At 48.1% G+C, this 19,011-nt stretch overlaps 1 long non-coding RNA gene across 2 annotated transcripts in view; it reads right to left on the bottom strand.

Annotated features, from left to right (window-relative positions):
• Positions 1 to 2,130: 2,130 nt before the first annotated feature.
• LOC143688917 (uncharacterized) overlaps positions 2,131 to 19,011 on the bottom strand; it is a 36,898-nt gene continuing 20,017 nt past the window's right edge. Inside the window, exons 4-5 of one of the 2 annotated variants that reach the window (XR_013178380.1) lie at positions 4,126 to 4,206; positions 2,131 to 2,370 (exon numbers count right to left, since the gene is read on the bottom strand). This is a non-coding gene — a long non-coding RNA (uncharacterized LOC143688917). The remainder of the gene's footprint in view (positions 2,371 to 4,125; positions 4,207 to 19,011) is intronic. The other variant, XR_013178381.1, reaches the window with a different exon arrangement.

The following is a 19,011-nucleotide window of genomic DNA, read 5'->3' as shown; positions in this document are numbered from 1 at the left end:
TGCCCTAAAGCACACAGCAAGTGGTGGCAGAGTTGGGATTTAAATTCAATCTGCCTGACTCCAGAGTTCACAGTCTTTAACACGTACTCTTTGATTTCTTGCAGGCTAACAGGACTTTTCTATAACTGCTTAGGTGTTGGGAATATAACAGTGAAGTAATCTGTATTAGTTATCTATTGCTTTGTAACAAATTACCCAAATTTAGTGGCTTGAAAAAACAGCATTTACTAGCTTACAGTTTCTGTAGGTAGGTCAGGAGTGCAGGCAGGATTAGCTGGGCCCATGCCTCAGAGTCCCTCCCAGGCTGCCATCAAGGCAGCTCTGCCAGGAGAGGCTCCACTGGCAAGCTGCTCTCATGGCTGTTGGCTCAGGTTCTCAGGGCTGTGAGCTGCCCTGAGCCCCTGGCCACACGGTCTCTCCATGGGGAAATTCACAGCACAACAGCTGGCGTCCCCATGGTGGGGGAGTGAGTGGGAGAGCAGGAGAGGCCTGGTAAGATGGAAGAGAGAACCTCTTTTGTTGCTCAGATGTGGCCTCTCTCTCTCAGCCAACACAACAAGCAAACTCACCACCCTCCCCCTGTCTACGTGGGACATGACTCCCAGGGGTGTGGATCTTCCTGGCAACGTGGGACAGAAATCCTAGAATGAGCTGAGACTCAGCATCAAGGGATTGAGAAAACCTTCTCCACTAAAAGGGGGAAGAGTGAAATGAGACAAAGTGGCAATGGCTGAGAGATTCCAAACAGAGTCCAGAGGTTTTCCTGGAGGTTATTCTTATGCATTAAGTAGATATCATCTTGTTATTCAAGATGTGATGGAGAGGCTGGAGGGAACTGCCTGAAATTGTAGAGCTGTGTTCCAGTAGCCATGTTTCTTGAGGATGACTGAATAATGATACAGCTTTCACAATGTGACTGTGTGATTGTGAAAACCTTGTGTCTGATGCTCCTTTTATCTACCTTGTCAACAGATGAGTAGAACATATGAAATAAAAATAAATAATAGGGGGAACAAATGTTAAAATAAATTTAGTTTGAAATGCTAGTGATCAATGAAAGGGAGGAGTAAGGGGTATGGTATGTATAATTTTTTTTCTGTTTTCTTTTTATTTCTTTTTCTGAATAGATGCAAATGTTCCAAGCTATGATCATGATGATGAATATGCAACTATGTGATGATATTGTGAATTACTGATTATATATGTAGAACAGAATGATCAAAAGTTAAGTATGTTTGCGTTCATTTGTGTTTTTATTTTGGTATTCTTTTTTAAAAAAAAGAAAAAAAAATAGCTGGGCGAGTCCTGGCATGGAGCAAGCCCTCGGGGTGGGGTGGGGTGTGGGTGGGGCTGGGTGAACTAAAATTTGAAGAAAAGAGAGAAAAGCCCACTTAAATTGTGAATTGCTGCTGCAGAGGCTGTAAGTAGCACCGCAGGGCTTCTTCCCAAGTCAGCCACCTGGCTGTCTGCAATAAAGACTACATTTCCCAGCTTCCCTTGCAGCGAGGCATGGTCACGTGACTGGGTTCTAGCCAATGGGATTCATGCAGAATGTGTTGTGTGAATTTGGGGGAAATGTCCCTAAAGGGAGAGGCAAAACTGCCACATGCTCCGCACGCTTTCCCACACCTGCAGTGACTGGAGAAGGGCAGAGGCAGAGCAGGCGTCTTGGACCTCCAGAGGGAAACTACTGGATCTTTTCCATCATTGCTACCGTCGTGGGGGGAAAGCCTTGAGCTCCTCTCCAGCTATCTGTGTCCCTCCCTTTATAGCAGATCCCCTCAAAGAATCTATCCTCTGCCTCAGACGTCCCTCCCGTCACTGCCCGCAGGCCTCAATGCAACGGTCAGCGGGCTGCCTCCCCCTCTGGGACTTCTCAGCAGTGTGTGGCACAGCTGCTCAATGCCTCCTTTAAAAAACACTCAACAGAACCAGCTTCCTTGAGGGACCATTTGTGTGCCATGAAATTCACTCACTCTGATCACACAAGTCAACTATTTTCGTTAAACTTGCGGAGCCGTGCAACCATCAACACCATCCGATTTTAGAACATCTTTATTACCCATTTTCAGTCATCCCCACTCCCACCCCCAGTGCCAGGCCACCATTGATTTACTTTCTGTCGCTACAGATTTGCCTTTTCTGCACATTTCCTATAAATCCCTTCATCGGCACGTGGTCGTCATGTTTTGGCATGCACAGGCGCGTTGCTCCGTTTAATTGCTGAAGCCCATTCCCTCGTGTGGAATAGCTCATCCTGTTCACCCATTCGTTGGTTGCTGGATATTTGGGTGGTTTCTACTGTGGGGTTACGTTCAAAAGCGCTGCCGTGAACAAGTGTGCACAAGCTTTGTGTGCATGCTCTTTCATCTCTCGGGCAGACAGAAGGGAAGGGCATTAGTGGGTCATGTGATAAACTTAACTCCCTCCTTCCTGAAATACTTTTCTGGCTGCGCTTCCAGGACACCCACCATTGCTGGTACGATCCTATGGCACCAGTGCCTCTCAGCTCCCTTCCTGGTTTCCAGCGATCCCACAGCCTGCCGGGGAGGCTTCTCTGTCCCTGGCCGGCATCTCTGCCACCTCCCCACCCACTCCCGGTTCATTTCTTCCAGTCTCGTGCCTCTGAAAACTCCTGGAAGCTGGTGACTCCAAATTTATATCTTGGCTTCTTCCCCTAAGTCCTGGCTCTTTTATCCCACGGCCAACTTGCCACCTCCACTTGGACGTCCAATAGGGGACTTCACCTCCCCAAAGCTGAGCCCTCGATCACCACTGCCTCACCTGCCCCTGCCATAGGCTTCCCCCATCTCAGCAAACACAGACTTTGTCACCCTCTGTGCCAGCCAAACACCTTGAGTCCTCCTGGCTTCCTCTCTGTCCCTCACACTCCACGTCCAATCCATCCAAGCCGGTTCTTATCTGTACAATGTACCCAGGACCTGGCCACTGCTGGCCTCCCCTGCTGCTGCCTGTCTGGGACAAGTGACCATCACGTGTCACCCAGACCATTGCAGCAACTCCTCCCAGGCACTGCCCGCCTCACCCCTATCCCTAAGGTCTGTCCCCACCCATGCCACAGGGATTCTCTTAGAGCCCAAGTCAGGTTAGGGCCTTCCCTCCTCAGACCCTCCGTGGCTCCTGCCTTCCCCAGAGAAAAGGACCTGCAGGACATGTCCCCACCGCCCCTCCCCCTCCCTCCACTGTCCCCTCGGTCCCTGGCCTCCAGCCACACGGCCTCCTGGCTATTTCTCCAAATCCCCCGCCACAGTCTCACCTCAGGACCCTTGAACTTGCAGTTGCTTCTGCTGGGAAAGCTTCTCCCTTACTCACTTCTTCAATCCTTCAATGTTTTCCTCAGTGTCACTTCTCAGTGAGGCTTTCCTTGCCTCCCTATTTAACACCGTCCCCCAACACTTCCTTCCCCCTTTCCTGCTTTATCACCATTGAACACGGCACAGATTTTACTTACGGTCTTGCTCACTGGCTGCCTGCACTAGAATGCAGGGCGGGGGTGGGGAGCTGGTCACTGAGTGACCCCGGCATCTAAGACAGTCCCTGCACTATCCATCGATTGAATTAGGAACAGAACTCTCAACCCAAACTAATTTAAACCACAAAGGGACTTTGCTGGTGGCACAACTTTAAATATAATATAGTCTGGCACTACATTAGCTTCAGGCACAGCTGGATCCAGGCACTCAATAGCGCAGGCCTTGTCCTCTCCGTCCCTTGGCTCTGCTTTCCTATCTTGCTCACAGACAGGCCCTGCCTGACGATTCCTGGCAGCTCCAGGCCCATATTCCAAGCATAGCAACTGCTTCAGAAATAGGTTTCTCTACTTTCCCTGTTGTTACTACAGGGTTTGAGTGTCTTTGGATCAGTATGGTGCACGTGTCCATCCCCAAACACTATGGCCAGAGACTGCCAAGCTCTGAAGGGTTATACGGCAAGGAAGTAAAAATGCATTATAAGTGTGAAGAAATCAACACCGTGCTAAGAGGCTGCTTAGTAGAAAGAGGGGGGAGAGGGAAGATCTCCTTTAAATGGAGAAAAAGGTGAGGGAGCAACCAGCTAAGTGCGACCCTCCTAAAGCTTTTCCTGGAAGTCCCACCCAGAACTTACCTCCGGCTCATCGGCCAGACCTGGTCACAGGGTCCTTCCCCGCAGGCGCTTCTGGGAAGGTGAGGACTTTTGCATTCCTGCCTTAAAAGGAAGAAACAACAAGAGAAAGGGGGGGGGGGGGCTGTGAACAGCTCTTGAGTAACCAAGGCTGCCCCGCAGCCCCCAGTCTCCCCAGCTCAAAGGAACAGGGAAAAGGGAGCCGAGGGCAAAGATGGGCGTGCCCAAGGCAAACTGTCTTTTCAGTTTTGCCTCAGGCGGCAGCTTCAGTTGGATTCAATTCAACACCTGCTCAGGAACAAGGGTTCTCTAGGGCAGGGTTCTCCAAGCTCGGGTTCATTCCCTGAGCTGGGCAGCTCTATAGGTCGGGTCATCCTGTGCCCTCTAGGACACCCAGCACCATCCCTGGCATCCACCCACTGGATGCCAGGGGCAGTCCCCTCCTCGGCTGGGACAACCAAACTGTCCCCAGACGTTGCCAGATGTCCCGAGGGGCACAACAGGCTCCAGCTGCGAACAGCTGCCGTGCTAGACTGTGTCCGCCATCTTCACCCCGGCTTGGCACATGGTAGGTGCCCCATCAATATTTCTCGAATGAGTGAATGAGTGAACGAGTGAGTGAGTGAGCGAGGGCCGGCTCGTGTGCCAGGCGCGGCGATGCCACAGGGAAGGACACGCCGACGGGGCCTCCAAAAGCTCAAGGTCCACCTGCGGCCCTGTGTCCCCTCATGGGAGATTCCCCCACCCCACTCAGTCCAAGGTCCGGGACGCCGGGGGCAGCACCGCCAAGCCCCTGGGGCCTGGACCCCGCACGGTCGCAGCCACCACGGCAAGGACGGCAAGGTCAGCTCGGGGGGCCACGAGAGAAACAACGTAAGCAGGACAAAGGCCTCAGGACGCGGGGACAATCCCGCGACTGTGTCTCTTTCAATCCAGTGGCTCTTAGTCTATTCACAGGGCTGTGCAACAATCACGACTGTACCTTTTAGAACATTTTTATCGCCTCCCAAGGGAGCCCCTTCCCCCTTCCCCCCACCCCCTGCCTTGGCCACGGCGACTCTTCCCAAGTCCGTAGCTGGGCTCCAAACGGCTCACACCAACACAGTCCCGCGGCGTGGCCCCCTGTGCCTGGCTCCTTTGGCTGTACATTGCGTTTTCCAGGTCCATCCACAGTGGGCCCCGGGGCTTCACTTCCCTGCAGGGCCGCCCAGTACCCCAGTGGGGGGCCACGATCAGTCTCTCCATCATCTGCTGATGGGCTCTTGCTGGCTCCCGCGCTGGCTCCTTTGAACACTGCTGCTCTGGCCCTCTGAGGATAAGGTGTGGCGTGGACAGAAGTCCTCAGCTCTCCCCTCCTTCCTCCGGGGGCATTGCCGCGTCACCGGGCGAGTGATGTTTTCTGCCACCCGGCTCTGCTTTGGGGACCGCGTTGGGTCTGGGTGGCAGTGAGTGGCCTTTTGGACTTCTCAGGCCAGTGAGAACTCTTAAACACAAAACAAATGTGTTTTGTGGCAGCATAAACATTTATATTTATACTGCCAAGGAGGGACTTAAAGATAAAATGAAATGTTAATTCTCGCCTGCCATGTGGGAGACCCAGGTGCAATTCCCGCACCACGCACGTCTCCCCACCAAAAAAATTCAACAAAATGGTGCTGCTGTAATGGGACAGTCACATGGGGAAAGAATGAAATGTGACCCCCACCGTAGAGCATACACACTCACAAAAATAAATGCTTTAAAAAAATAAATTAAATTAAACATTTTCATCTTCGCTTCACAAAGAAACAACATTTTAACCACCTACCACTAAAACAAAAGAAGAAAGATTAACATATCAGAATATGTCTGTTTAAGTTTAATTTTACAAAAACTTCCCTGCCTTGCTGTGCTTTCCCCAAAGTACTAGGAACTGGTTAAAACGGACAAGCACAGAAACCTTATCTCGGTCTCCCCAAGGTCACGTGTGTGTGTGTGTATGTGTGTGTGCGTGTGTGTGTGTGTGGAGTGGGGCATCAGGCACCCTAGCTCTGGAGAATATTCTGGGATGTATGAAGAGTGGAACCTGCCCTAAGGGGATTCAAGCTAGGAGAAGAAAGAAAAAAAGAAACGGGCTATGGCTTTAATCGAGACACAAGTGGTGAGAAAACCCAGAGACAGAAATTAGTCTGCCCAGGGGGCCAGGCCTGCCAGGTGGGAGCCGGGACCCCAGCGGGCGGAGATGCGTTCCCCGCGCCCCTAAGTCTAGGGGATAATTTCTACCAGCCCACAAAGGACGGCAGCTCCTGAGTACCTTTAGGGACACAAGACCCCTTGCCAAGTACTCACTTGCAGTTGGGGCATTAATGAAAACAGTGGGAAGGTGTGCTCCTTCCCCGCCCATGTCCCAGAGGTTCCGGGAACCAAACCCTTCGAGGGGCCCCGGTTGGGAATTGGCCCTAGTGTCTGCCATGGGCGCAGGTTTGGGGTCGGGGAGCCGCGGCCCCAGGAGGTCAGGAAACCGCGGGGTCCTGGAGTCCATGGGAAGAGAGGAAAGGCAGCGGGCACCAGAGGGCTCCTACATCCCTGGAACAGGGGCCCAGGGCATGTTAGAGGGTGCGAGGTACAGTTGAGGCTGGAATCATTATGGAGAGGTACGCCTCTCTTTGATTTCCTGTCCCACAGCCGAAGGAGCAAGCTCCCAGGGCTGGAAGCCCAGAAGTGAGGAGAGGGGAGAACAGAGCGGAGTGGGGAGTGTGGGAAACAGAAAGCAGAAGCGGAAGTGTGTCAGAACCCAGCTTGGCTAATTTTAGCCCAAGGCTGGCAAAGCCAAAGGAACAAGGAGCGTCTCCCTGACTCGGAAAGAGGCTCGGGGGCACAAGGGAGCTTGTGTGGGACAGTTCTTTCTGAATCGCAGCAGGCTGGTACCAAGCCCTTTCTCGTACATGACATCGCTATCAGGTTTTGTCCTGGTGCCGTGAGACACGATAATCAAACCAAAACCCTGTCCCCCCTTTTTGCAGAAAGCAGTCCAGGGACCAGGTGGGAAGGGGACCCGAACTTCCTGGGCGTTGGCGCCCTCCGGTGGTGCAGGTGCGAACTGCGGTAAGGTGGGGACGGCGATGGGGCCTGGGGGGTGGGCACCGTGTTCCCCTCCCTTCCACGAAACGACAGTGATCAGATATGCTACCAAGTTTTGGACAGACTCGCACTGCTTCAGAGGAAGGCCCATTGGAAGGAGTGGTCTTGGAGTGGGGGTCTAGAACATTCTTCCCAGTCTGAAACCAGCTTTGCCCGTGTCCCCTGTCTCCGTAAATGACTCACCACACCGTTGGCTTTGGAAATCAGAAACCTGGGGATGTCCCTGACCGCCCACCCACCCTCGTCCTCGCAGTCAGGCACCCCCCGAGGCCTGTGACTTCGCCTTCTAAGATTGTCTTGAACATTTTGTCCAGTTCCTGGCCACCTCCCCACCGCACGCTGGTCCAAGCCCCTCCCACAGATGTGGAAACCCACAGACGTCTCCCACGCCCTCATCTGCTCTAAGTGTATTCTACCCGGGTGAGCATTCTCTCTGTCCTCAAATTATTTTTAAGTACAAACTGTGCTGCTTACTATTGCTGCGTTAACAAAGCACTCCCCCCCCAAGGGTAGTAGCTTTAAAGGGTAACGGTCATGACCTCTCACCGCTTCTGTGGGTCAAGAATTTGGAAAGGGCCTGGCTGGGCAGTCTGGGCTTGAGACTTCTCGCTTGGTTGCAGTCAGACAGTGACTGGGCTGGAGCAGTGGGGCTGGAGCAGCTCAGGGAGATGGAGCATCCCCTCTCCACATGGGCTCCTTTCGGCTTCCTCAAAGCCTGGCAGACCCCGGGTAGCTGGGCTGTTCCACGGCAACACAGGCTCCCGCCCCTGCATTCCCACGAGCAGTCACCTTCTATGCCAGTAGCATCACTTCTGCCATACTCTTTTAGTTGATTAAATCTCAAAAGCCCACCCTGTTTTAAGGGGAGGGGGCATGGACCTCATCTCTAGGTGGAAGGAGCGTCAAAGAGTTTGTGGCCCTACTTTAAAATGGCCCCACCAACTAATTCCTAATAAAAAATTAAGATATGATACAAATAAGACTTTATCCTAACGTACATTTACCCTATATTAATTATGTGTCTATTGTCTGTTTCCTCATGCTGGAAGTTAAGCCCTATAAGGACAGTTAGCAAACTGCTCAAAATGTTGCGTCTAGAACAGGGTTCATTGGCTGATTGAATAGAAGGAAATGTCTGCTCCTCCCCTCCTTGTTCAGTTTACACCAAAGCATCCTTCAACATCCAGCTCACATCCTCCCTCTGAGCTCTTCTAAACTACACTCATTAATTGCCTATCTGCTGGAGCGTTCCTTAGTCATAGGCTAAGTTGTGACATCTTAATGCAGCATGTGATAGAAATTAGGCACTCAGCCAATGGAGCCAGGTGACTTGGATGCATTCCAACTCTTATGTGGCCCAGCTGCGTGACCCTGGACTGGCAACCCCGCAAGCCTCAGTCTTCTCTTCTTTAAAATGAGGGTAGTAATTGTGTCTCCCTCTCTGGGTTGTGGTGAGGATGAATTAGTTACTATAAGCAAAGCGGATTTGGTCTGTTAGATGCACCGCATAGCTGTCGGTCATCGTCAGCTGCCAAATTTGGTCACTAAAGAACCAGATTGCTCTTTCTTCTTTTTCAAACTTGACAAACACGACGACGAAATGCAATGCTGGGGCCGGTTTGGATGCTAGAGCAGGAAAAGGACGTTAGGGAAAAACTAAGGAAATCTGAATAAACTATGAACTTGAGTTAATATCAATGCATCAGTACTGGCTCATGAACTGTAACAATGTACCAAACTAATCAAAGATATGATTAGTAGGGAAAACTAGGTTTGGGGGGGTTATGGGAACTCTCTGTACTATCTTCTCAAAGTTTCTGTAAGTCTAAAATTTTTAAAAAATAAACTCTATTTCTAAAACAAAAACAGTTCTATTGAGATACAATTCCCATACCACACAATTCCCTTATTGAAAGTGTACAGTTCAGTGATTTTTAGTATAATCACCATTATACTATAATGTGCAACCATTACCACAAACAATTTTAGAGCATTTTCATCATCCCCGAAAGAAACACCCTACCCATTAGCTGTTACTGGAAATGAACATGTGTTTTAGTTTGCTAAAGTGTTGGAATGCAACATACCAGAAACAGAATGGCTTTTAAAAAGGGAATTCATTAAGTTGCAAGTTTACAGTTCTAAGGCCGTGAAAATGTCCAAATTAAGGTACCAACAAGAGGTTACCCTCACTCGAGAAAGGCTGATGCCACTCGGAACAGCTCTTTCAGCTGGGAAGGCACATGGGGCGGCTGCCAGCTTTCTCTCCCGGCTTCTTATTTCATAAGGCTCCCCTGGGGATGTTTTCTTTCTTCATCTCCAAAGGCCTCTGGCTGTGTGGGATTAAAGCTTTTCCCAAAATGGTTCCCTCTTAAAGGAATCTAGTAAGTGACGTGGAACAGGTGGAGACCCACCTACACGGAAACCACCTAATCAAAAGGTCCCACCCACAATTGGGTGGGTCACATCTCCATGGAAACAACTTAATCAAAAAGATCCCACCCAGCAATATTGAGTGAGGATTAAAGAACACGGCTTTTCTGGGGTGCATCGCAGATTCAATCTGGCACCACATACATCTTGCCTTTTTGGCCACCCAGGAACTTTCAACCATCCTGTCTGTGTTTGGGGAATTTCCCACCTCATGAGTTCAAGGCAAATGCCAGACGCGTTCACTCAGTGTCCCTTGAAGGGAGGGCAGGTGTGTGGCCTGGGTTTTGCAGACCACTTGCACTCGTGAGTGTAGAAAGAACCACTGAAACCCCTCTGGCAGGGCAGCTGATGGAGTGGAGGTCCTGGGAGTGGTTGCGTGGGCCTCCAGGCTGCACTCCAGGGAGGGGCAGGGGTGCCCCCAGCAGTGCCACAGGCTGCAGAGCCTCCAGACCTGACTCTTGGGTTCTCCCAAGTTTCCATGAGTACAAATATAAAATGTATATTTTAATTATTTTTAAAAAATAACGTATTGAGATATAATTAACACACATAAGATTACCCATTTTAAAGTGCACAATTCCTTGGTGTTTATAGTCTGTCCACAGTGTTGTACAGCCACCTCTACCCAGCTGCAAAATTAAGAACTTTTGCACATCAAAGAACATTATCGAGAAAGTGAAAAGACAACCTACCGAATGGGAGGAAATATTTGGAAACCATATATCTGATAACAGTTTAATATCCAGGATATATATAGAACTCTTACAATTCAACAACAGCCAAAAGACAACAATCCAATTAAAAAGTGGGCCAAGGATTCAAATAGACATTTCTCTAAAGAGGATGAACAATTAGTAATAGGAAAGGTGCTCAATATCATAAGCCATTAGAGAAATGCAAATTAAACAATGAGATACCACTTCACACCCACTAGGAGGACTATTATTAAAAAAACTGAAAATAGCAAATGCTGGTGAGGATGTGGAGAAATAGGAGCTCTCGTGCATTAGTGGGGATGTAACATGGTGCAATTTTATTCATCTTTTCAAAGAACCAACTTTTGGTCTATTGATTTTCTGTTTTCTATTTCATTTATGACTGCTCTAATTTCTCTTAGAGCTTCCCTCTCTTCCCTCTGGGTTTCGTTTGCTCTTCTTTTCCTCATTCCTGCAGGTGGGAGTCTGGGTTACTGATTTGAGATCTTTCTTCTTTTTTAATAGAAGCACTTACGGGTATAAATTTCCTTTTGAGTACTGCTTTCTTGCATCCCATAAATTTTGGTATGCTCTGATTTCATTTTCATTTGTCTCAAGGTATTTACTGGTATCCTTTGAGATTTATTTTTGACCCATAGGTTATTTAAGAATATTGTTTAATTTCCAGATATTTGTGAATTTTCCCATTCTCCCTCTGTCATTGATTTCTAACTTCATCCATTGTCGTTGGGGAAGATACTCTGTATGATTTTAATCTTGTTTAATTTATTGAGACATGTTCTGTGACCTAACATGTGGTGTATCTTACTGTTCTAGTTTGCTAGCTGCCAGAATGCGATATACCAGAAACGGAATGGCTTTTAACAAGGGAAATTTAATGAGTTGCTAGTTTATAGTTCTAAGACCAAGAAAATGTCCCAATTAAAGCAAGTCTATAGAAATGTCCAATCAAAGGCATCCAGGGAAAGATACCTTGGTTCAAGAAGGCCGATGAAGTTCAGGGTTTCTCTCTCAAGTGAGAAGGCATGTGGCGAACACAGTCAGGGCTTCTCTCTCAGCTGGAAGGGCACATGGCAAATATGGCATCATCTGCTAGCTCTGTCTCCTGGCTTCCTGTTTCATGAAGCTCCCCGGGAGGCGTTTTCCTTCTTCATCTCCAAAGGTCACTGGCTGGTGGACTCTCTGCTTCATGGTGCTGCAGCATTCTCTGCTCTCTCTCAATCTCATTCTCCAAAATGTTTCCTCTTTTATAGGACTCCAGAAACTTATCAAGACCCACCCAAATGGGTGTAGACATGTCATCCCCTAATCCAGTTTAACAACCACTCTTAACTAAATCACATCAGTCAGGGAGATGATCCAATCACAGTTTCAAACATACAGTATTGAATAGAGATTATTCTACCTTTATGAAATGGGATTTATATTAAAACATGGCTTTCTTAGGGGGCATACTTCCTTTCAAACCAGCACACTTACAGAGTGATCTGAGTGCTTTTCTACCATTTTTAAGTTGCCTTTCTCTTGCTTGGTTGCTGTAATCCTTCGGCTGTTTTCCAGAGTTCTGACAGTTCTGCTTGTTTTTCCTACTCCACCATTTTGCCTACATCACTGCTCCTTAGTACATTTTAATAAAATCCTTTCTCCTTAAAACATCTAGAGTGTTGTTTTCAGTTCAGAACCTTGTCTGATACACCCACTGTCTTAATGTTGGTTTTCCCTTGCTGCTGTAACAAATCACCACAAACTTAGTAGCTTAAAACAACACAAATGTGTTATCTTGCCGTTCTGAAGTTCAGAGGTCTGAAATGGTTCTCGTGGGCTAAGGGCAAGCTGTTGGCAGGGCTACATTTGTGGGGACTCCCTGCAAGACTGTGTTTTCTTGTCTCTTCCAGCTTGTGGTCCCACCTGCAGTCCTTGGGTTGAGGGCCCCTTCCATCTTCACATCGCCCCGACCTGTGTCATCCGACCTGTGGCTCCATCGTCCCACCTCCATCCCCCATGCTGGTCCCCCTGCTCCCTCTTATAAGGCCCTTGGGGTGACAGGGGGCCCACCCGGAAATCCAAGAATAATCCTCCATCTCAAGATCCTTAATCACTTCTTCAAAGTCCCTTTTTCACATACGTTAAAATGTTCACGAGTTCCTGGGATTAGGACGTGACATCTGTGGGGGAAGGGCGGGCATCATTCTGTCTACCTAAGTTACGTGCCCCAAAATCAGATCCCAAGGCATGGGTTTGGGTGCAGATGGTTTACGTGGGAGCTAGGACAGTAGGAGATGGGACAAGGAAGGGTGCCTCCCCTGTGGACAACTGAGACTCAGTTTCCCTGTGGGCCTCGGGGAGACGGAGCAGGGCACACCCCGGAGCTGTCTGCCCGTGATTGGCTGAGGCCTCCCCTGAGGGTGTGAACCTGCTGGCACTTCTGGCCTGCCCTCGTTGGCTGATGTCCTAGTTGGTTAGCTGCCAGAATGCAACATACCAGAAGCTGAATGGCTTTTAACACGGGGAATTTAATGAGTTGCTAGTTTGCAGTTCTAAGGCCGAGAAAATGTCTCAATTAAAACAAGTCTATAGAAATGTCCAATCTACGGCATCCGGGGAAGATACCTTGGTTCAAGAAGGTCAATGAAGTTCAGAGTTTCTCTCTCTAGTCAGAAGGCACATGGTGAACACAGTCAGGGTTCCTCGCGCATCTGGAAGGGCACATGGCAAATATGGCGTCATCCGCTAGCTTTCTCTCCTGGCTTCCTGTTTCATGAAGCTCCCCGGGAGGCGTTTTCCTTCTTCATCTCCAAAGGTCACTGGCTGGTGGACTCTCTGCTTCATGGTGCTGCAGCATTCTCTGCTCTCTCTCAATCTCTCATTCTCCAAAATGTTTCCTCTTTTACAGGACTTCAGAAACTAATCAAGACCCACCCAAATGGGTGGAGACATGTTGTCCCCTAACCCAGTTTAACAACCATTCTTGACTAAATCACATCATCCAGAGAGATGATCTCATTACAGTTTCAAACATACAGTATTGAATAGGGATTATTCTACCTTTATGAAATGGGATTTATATTAAAACATGGCTTTTCTTAGGGGGCATACTTCCTTTCAAACCAGCACAGCTGAGTTTACTTCTCTGCCAGAGAAGGCACCCGGGCCAACAGTCTGGCACATTGACAAGTAAAACAGTACCAAACCTTCGCATGGCAGACACTGCCTGTGTCCACCCCTCCTGCTCCTGGATCCAGCTCTGCAGGCTGGAGGACGCTGCTTCCTGTGGGTGCCATGGCTTTCTGGCCACGGGCTCGGTCAGCCTGCGTTCGGGACAAAGTGCCAGGTCCGACAGTCCTGGCAGCAGCGCTGACCCTCTGATGGAGGGGACTTGTGGAATAAATGCCCCCAGGCCCTCATGCTTCAGCTGGATAACTCCGAGCCAGGTCCACACCGCCCCCCCGCACCGCCCAGAGGGACGGAGCCCCACCGCTGTCTGTCACCACTGGTGTGACCCTTGCCTGCCTCGGCTGCTTCCCTGCCCCACGTCCCCAAGCCCCTGCTGCCGGGACCCTCTGCATGTGCTCATGTCCTTGCCCCAAGCCAGGACACGGGGACAGAAGCAAAGCAAAAGAAAACTCATGTCTTCAACATTCACACTGAGCAAAGAGCGTCTTTTCCGTGTACCTGGGCATGTGTGCACAGACACGATGCCACTGCTACACATTTATGACCTTCTTTGGAGAGAATCTCAAGTCTACGTTTGAGGCTCTTCTCCCCACTCACGGCCCCAGCTAGACGGCCTGACTGTGGGCGCTGAGGAGGTGATGTTGAGTTTTGCCTTAAAGCTCACATGGAGAAGTACTGCGCTTCCAGGTGGCGGCATCCACACGACACACACTCAGGACCCTGGGGCAGGCGTGGGTGGTCACTGAGGCTGCAGGGAGGGAAGACACCAGCAGCAGCCCAGAAGGCGGGCAGGGGCCTGAGACGGACCAGCACCTAACTCAGCTCAGGCATTGCTCAGAGGAGAACAGTGAGGCGGAGCAGACACTGTTGACTGCAACTCTGTCAGTTAGGACAAAGTTCAGCCGCAAGGGACAGAAAACCCAAAATAAAAGGTGTCTGTTTCTGTCTCGTGTAAAAGTTAGTAAGTATGCACCCCAGAGATGGCAGGGCGGGGTGTCAGAGACCCAGGCACCCGCCCCGTTGTTGGTCTGCGAGAGCAGATTCTATTTCAAAGATTGCCTCATGGGTCTAAAAGGGCTGCTGGACAAAGCGGGGCTGGCTGATAGGTTAAATAGACTACAATCCGTTAAACTGGAATTTCAGATAAACAGCAAATAATTTTTTTTAGTATAAGTACGTCCCAACTACCACACCTTATTGTGTGTTTCCTGCTAAATCTGAGATGGTCAGATACAGAAACAGCCTGGAAGATACATACAGTGTGGACAGAGAGAACAAGCCAGAGAAGGGAGCGGGTCCCGGGATCAATCCCACCTTCTCAGACTGGGACACTGCTGAGGGTTTGAGGGGGTCAGCCCAGCCAGGACAGAGGGGGAGGCCCTCCCAGGATCCCAAAAATCCTACTTGGTCATGATGTATAATTCTTTTAATGTGTTGTTGGATATGATTTGCTAGAATTTTATTGAGGATTTTTGCATCTATGTTCATTAGAGAGATTGGTCTGTAGTTTTCTTTTTTTGTAATATCTTTGCCTGGTTTTGGTATGAGGGTGATGTTGGCTTCATAGAATGAATTAGGTAGTTTTCCCTCCACTTAGATTTTTTTGAAGAGTTTGAGGAGAGTTGGTACTAATTCTTTCTGGAATGTTTGATAGAATTCACATGTGAAGCCATCTGGTCCTGGACTTTTCTTTTTAGGAAGCTTTTGAATGACTGATTCAATTTCTTTACTTGTGATTGGTTTGTTGAGGTCATCTATTTCTTCTTGAGTCAAAGTTGGTTGTTCATGTCTTTCCAGGAACCCATCCATTTCATCTAAATTGTTGTATTTATTAGCGTAAAGTTGTTCATAGTATCCTGTTATTACCTCCTTTATTTCTGTGAGGTCAGTAGTTATGTCTCCTCTTCCATTTCTGATCTTATTTATTTGCATCCTCTCTCTTCTTCTTTTTTGTCAATCTTGCTAAGGGCCCATCAATCTTATTGATTTTCTCATAGAACCAACTTCTGGTCTTATTGATTTTCTCTATTGTTTTCATGTTTTCAATTTCATTTATTTCTGCTCTAACCTTTGTTATTTCTTTCCTTTTGCTTGCTTCGGGGTTAGTTTGCTGTTCTTTCTCCAGTTCTTCCAAGTGGATAGTTAATTCCTGCATTTTTGCCTTTTCTTCTTTTCTGATATAGGCATTTAGGGCAATAAATTTCCCTCTTAGCACTGCCTTTGCTGCGTCCCATAAGTTTTGATATGTTGTGTTTTCATTTTCATTTGCCTCGAGGTATTTACTAATTTCTCTTGCAATTTCTTCTTTGACCCACTCGTTGTTTAAGAGTGTGTTGTTGAGCCTCCACGTATTTGTGAATTTTCTGGCATTCTGCCTATTATTGATTTCCAACTTCATTCCTTTATGATCCGAGAAAGTGCTGTGTATGATTTCAATCTTTTTAAATTTGTTAAGACTTGCTTTGTGACCCAGCATATGGTCTATATTTGAGAATGATCCATGAGCACTTGAGAAAAAGGTGTATCCTGCTGTTGTGGGATTTAATGTCCTATAAATGTCTGTTAAGTCTAGCTCATTTATAGTAATATTCAGATTCTCTATTTCTTTATTGATCCTCTGTCTAGATGTTCTGTCCATTGATGAGAGTGGTGAATTGAAGTCTCCAACTATTATGGTATATGTGTCTATTTCCCTTTTCAGTGTTTGCAGTGTATTCCTCACGTATTTTGGGGCATTCTGGTTTGGTGCGTAAATATTTATGATTGTTATGTCTTCTTGTTTAATTGTTCCTTTTATTAGTATATAGTGTCCTTCTTTGTCTCTTTTAACTGTTTTACATTTGAAGTCTAATTTGTTAGATATTAGTGTAGCCACTCCTGCTCTTTTCTGGTTGTTATTTGCATGAAATATCTTTTCCCAACCTTTCACTTTCAACCTATGTTTATCTTTGGGTCTAAGATGTGTTTCCTGTAGACAGCATATAGAAGGATCCTGTTTTTTAATCCATTCTGCCAGTCTATGTCTTTTGATTGGGGAGTTCAGTCCATTAACATTTAGTGTTATTACTGTTTGGATAATATTTTCCTCTAACATTTTGCCTTTTGTATTATATATATCATATCTGACTTTCCTTCTTTCTACACTCTTCTCCATACCTCTCTCTTCTGTCTTTTCGGTTCTGACTCTAGTGCTCCCTTTAGTATTTCTTGCAGAGCTGGTCTCTTGGTCACAAATTCTCTCAGTGACTTTTTGTCTGAGAATGTTTTAATTTCTCCCTCATTTTTGAAGGACAATTTTGCTGGATATAGGAGTCTTGGTTGGCAGTTTTTCTCTTTTAGTAATTTAAATATATCATCCCACTGTCTTCTAGCTTCCATGGTTTCTGCTGAGAAATCTACACATAGTCTTATTGGGTTTCCCTTGTATGTGATGGATTGTTTTTTCTCTTGCTGCTTTCAAGATCCTCTCTTTCTCTTTGACCTCTGACATTCTAACTAGTAAGTGTCTTGGAGAACGCCTATTTGGGTCTAATCTCTTTGGGGTGCGCTGCACTTCTTGGATCTGTAATTTTAGGTTTTTCATAAGAGCTGGGAAATTTTCAGTGATAATTTCTTCCATTAGTTTTTCTCCTCCTTTTCCCTTCTCTTCTCCTTCTGGGACACCCACAACACGTATATTTGTGCGGTTCATATTGTCCTTGAGTTCCCTGATACCCTGTTCAAATTTTTCCATTCTTTTCCCGATAGTTTCTGTTTCCTTTTGGAATTCAGATGTTCCATCCTCCAAATCACTAATTCTATCTTCTGTCTCTTTAAATCTATCATTGTAGGTATCCATTGTTTTTTCCATCTTTTCTACTTTATCCTTCACTTCCATAAGTTCTGTGATTTGTTTTTTCAGTTTTTCTATTTCTTCTTTTTGTTCAGCCCATGTCTTCTTCATGTCTTCCCTCAATTTATCGATTTCGTTTTTGAAGAGGTTTTCCATTTCTGTTCGTATATTCAGCATTAGTTGTCTCAGCTCCTGTATCTCATTTGAACTATTGGTTTGTTCCTTTGACTGGGCCATATTTTCAATTTTTTTTTTTTTTTTTTTTTTTTTTTTTTTTTTAAAGGAAAGACAGAGAGAAGGAAGGAAGGATAGAAGGAAGGAAGGAAGGAAGAAAGGGAAACATTTTTAAACATTTTCTTGTTTTATTGTATTCTGTTTCTCCGTTTTTGTTACATGGGCTGGGGCCGGGAATCGAACCGAGGTCCTCCGGCATAGCAGGCAAGCACTTTGCCCGCTGAGCCACCGCGGCCCGCCCTATTTTCAAGTTTTTGAGTGAGATCCGTTATTTTCTGCTGGCGTCTGGGCATTTAGTCAGATTTCCCTGGGTGCTGGACCCAACAGGTTGAAAGATTTTTCCGTGAAATCTCTGGGTTCTGTTTTTCTTATCCTGCCCAGTAGGTGGCGCTCATGGCACACGTTTGTCTGCGGGTCCCACCAGTAAAAGGTGCTGTGGGTCCTTTAACTTTGGAAAACTCTCGTCATGGGGGGGGGGTTCGCCAGCTGAAGCGGCTTGGAAGAGTGCCAGCCGGCCCGGGGGTCCAAACGCGGGGAGGGTTGCCGGCCGCCGCAGCCCGTGAGAGCGCCCATCCGAATTTCCTAGTCAGCCTGGGGCGCCAAGCGTGGTGGGAGGGCGCCAGCCGCCATGGCCCCGGGAGAGTGCATCGTTCCCACCCGGACTGGGGAGTCACGTGTTTGGAAGGGACCCCCCCCGGTCACCATTCTCCGCGGCCTGGGGATTTCCGATCCAATTCTCTGAATTGGTCTGGGGGGCCGCGCTTGCTGGGGTCGCCAGCCGCCACGGCTTGAGGGGACCACCTGCCCAATTGTCCCAGCTGGCCCGGGAAGGAGGAAGGGATGGACTCCGGCCGCTTGCCACCCCGCCCGGGGAAGCCCGCGCCCCTCGGCGATCTCACCGGAGCTGGTTCTCCCAGACAGTCAGCCGTTCCAGGATGGGGTATGCTGTCTTTTTGATCTCTGTCGTGGCTCCGGGAGCTGTTCTGTATCGTTTCTACTCCCCTAGTAGCTGTTCTGGAGGAGGAACTAAGATCCGCGCGTCTTACTAAGCCGCCATCTTCCCTGTCACTCCAGAGTTTCTATTTTTAAGGAAGAAGAGGATGGCCACTGGCGCGGTTACTTCCCATTTCTTCCTGATTAGCGTGTGTTTCCTGGAGCTGTGGCTGCCGTCCTTCATCTTCTCACTCTGAGGCAACAGCAATGGGGACAAAACGCCGCGTGCTAAAGACGACAGAGCAAAATGTTATCAAGTGCCTGAGCCCCTGAGGTTGTCAGTGAGTGTCAGGACTGACCCTGGGCCAGATTGCCGCTGGACTGGCTAAGCAAACAGAAAAATCCCTTGTGGTTGCAGGAATCAGCAAACCACCGGCAATGAACCAA

This window comes from Tamandua tetradactyla, chromosome 1 (assembly GCF_023851605.1).
Source record: "Tamandua tetradactyla isolate mTamTet1 chromosome 1, mTamTet1.pri, whole genome shotgun sequence".
In the NCBI taxonomy this organism is placed as follows: domain Eukaryota; kingdom Metazoa; phylum Chordata; class Mammalia; order Pilosa; family Myrmecophagidae; genus Tamandua; species Tamandua tetradactyla.
Note: the sequence above shows the minus strand (reverse complement) of the source record. Positions and strands in the feature narration are given on the sequence as shown.